Source organism: Eumetopias jubatus, unplaced genomic scaffold (assembly GCF_037043125.1).
Source record: "Eumetopias jubatus isolate StellerSeaLion01/CBP00866 unplaced genomic scaffold, mEumJub1_p1.0 scaffold_6, whole genome shotgun sequence".
Classification (NCBI taxonomy): Eukaryota; Metazoa; Chordata; class Mammalia; order Carnivora; family Otariidae; genus Eumetopias; species Eumetopias jubatus.
The window spans coordinates 75,602,374-75,604,955 of NW_028274812.1; the positions used below are offsets into that span (position 1 = coordinate 75,602,374).

General features: G+C 41.7%; 1 pseudogene; it reads left to right on the plus strand.

The window, feature by feature from the left end:
- Positions 1–730: 730 nt before the first annotated feature.
- Positions 731–1,500, plus strand: LOC114213011 (proto-oncogene serine/threonine-protein kinase mos-like; annotated as a pseudogene).
- The last annotated feature ends 1,082 nt before the right edge of the window (positions 1,501–2,582 follow it).

The following is a 2,582-nucleotide window of genomic DNA, read 5'->3' on the forward strand; positions in this document are numbered from 1 at the left end:
TGTCACTCCCTCCAGGCATCATATCCTCTCCCCAACCTCTTCTCCCTAGGCAGGTGTTACCTCCCAGTTTACAGGGGAAAAGAAGAAAAAAAAAGTGTCTATCAGGAAAGATCTTTCTCATCCTCCTTTCTCTACAGAAATATGCTTATTGAGAACTGTGCCATCTTTTTCTCATGTCCTAAAGGAAGAAAACTTCTAATACTGTCCCTCCATCTGTTCTTTAGATCCTATCTGCTCTCAGTTACTCAAGGTCTTTATACTCTCCATGACCTCTTCTCTTTCCTGCATCATCAACTTCCTCTCAGCTGGATCCTTCCTTCAGCACCATATAAATTTGTTCACCTTTCTTCCATTTAATAAAGAGCCTACCTTTGACCTCTCCTTACTTTTTCCCTTCTCAAGTACCTCTCCCATAAGAGTTGTTTCTACTTCCTGTCTCCACATCCCCTTTTGCATCCCTCAGCCTTTTGCTCTTTGCGGCTACTTCAACCACACTATTGAAATCACTCTTGCTAAAATCATTTCAGTCACTTCCAGGTGTCCAAATTTAAAGGCTAGGTTTTTATTCTCTTACTTGTCCCCGCAGTATTTGATGCTCTTGGTCAATCCCATGTCTCCAAGTGCTTTCTCCTGATTCTAGAATAACATTCTCCCTATTCCTCCTCTAATCTCTCTCACCAGTCTTTCTCAGTCTGCCTCCTGGTCTCTTCTTTCTGTCCATATCAAAAAAATGTTTAAAAACAGATGGGCTGGCATCCCAGTGAATTTCTGGGCTGAGCTCAACATAGCAAGTCTCCATCGTGACAATATCGTGTACATTGTGGCCGCCAGCACACGGGCCTGTGGGCTTGAATAGTCTATATGCCATAATCACGGAGTTTGGTGGCAATGTCAGTTTACAGCAAGTCATATAGGGTGCTTTCAGTTGCCCTGACGAGGAGGAAGGGGGCCTCACTGCTGTGCCAGAGGGCAATTAAATTTGGGAACGTGTACACTTGCACACATCTCAGGAAATAGCACTCCCTCGATATGGGAATGGCCTGCTTTTTCATCAGTCATAAAGCATTGTGCCCTTGCATCCGAGGCTGGTAAACGTTTTAATCAGTGAGCAAGATACCTGCAAAATTGGTGACTGGTTGCTCTGAGAAACTGCAAGATCTGTGCTTCCGCAGACTCCTCCGTACCACCCAGATGGCACACACACCCACCCGGCCCCAGAACTCCTAAAAGGAGAGACCATGTGACCGAAGCTGACATCTGTTCCTTTGTCATCACTCTCTGGCAAGTGACTAGCAAGGAGCTGCCTTCTCAGAGAGCTCTACACTGCAGCGGCCTATAACCTTCATCAGTCTCTCTCAGCAGCCGTCTTCACAGACTGTCTCTGGGAAAAGGCTGGAGAAGATCATCCAATGCTGCTGGGCAGCCAGGGCTTTGCAGCCGCCAAGTGCAAAACTTGTGGTTGACTTTAACTCTTTAAAAGCTAAATTTGGGGGTGCCTGATTGGCTCCATCAGGAGAGCATGCAGGGTCATGAGTTCAAGCCCCACATTGGGCATGGAGCCTACTGTAAAAAAAATTTTTTTTTTAATTAAAAGCTGAATTTGGCTGACTCTAAACCTGTATCAAGATAAGTTCTTGTCTCTGTTTCTATTCATTTTTAAAGAAGTGAAGATGTAGGAAAAAAAAAACACTGATAGGAGGGATTTTTAGAAAATAAAAGTACTAAAAACTTAAAGAAATTTTCCCGAAGTCTTGGAAACTTTATTATCTGTGATTCTACTTCCTCAAGGAAAAATTGTTTGTAAGTGGCCTTTGAATAACCATTAATTGAATTGGAGAGCTAAGACTAAACCATATATGTATATAGCCTGTATATAATTTCTATGATATGAGTGCGTAAGTGCAGAAAGGCTTTGATTTCATCAGATAATGAGGCTGGAAGACAGACTGCGTGGGCTCACAACTTGGCTTTGAAACTCGCCTGCTGGATGAGCTTGAACAAGTCACTTAATTTCTCTCTGCCTGTTTACTCATCTATAAAATGGAGATAACTTCTGTGCCCAGGTGCCCAATTGCTCTAGCAGCCGCCTGGTCAGTACATGCAAAGTGCTCAGCACCGTGCCTGGCGCATTGCGGTCACTCAGTAAATGAGAGCTTGCTGATATTGTTACAGCTACTGTTAGGATGCTGACTTCTCCTGAAGCAAAAAGAAGTCAAAATATAAAAATAATAATAAAAAAATGAGTGTGTCATGTTGAACCTAAAAAATGGTCATAAAAACTCTTTTAAAAAAATCTTCAAACCAGAAATTTCTGTTCACCTTGTATATTTATTTATGTTACTCCCCTAACATACACCCCTTAGAGTGGCCTAAACAGTTTGAAAACTCTATTATTCAATAAGCAAGAAAATGCCAGGAATCTAAAATCTGTCTAGATTAAGTAACTGCATTCAATGCCCTCTCAAAAATCTGTATTCTCACAAAAAGGGATGAGAAAAGACAGCAAAACCGTATCTCAAATATATTAATCTCATTAGTTTCTCCTGATTTCTTTACTTTTTTATTTTTGGTGTAAAGACAAA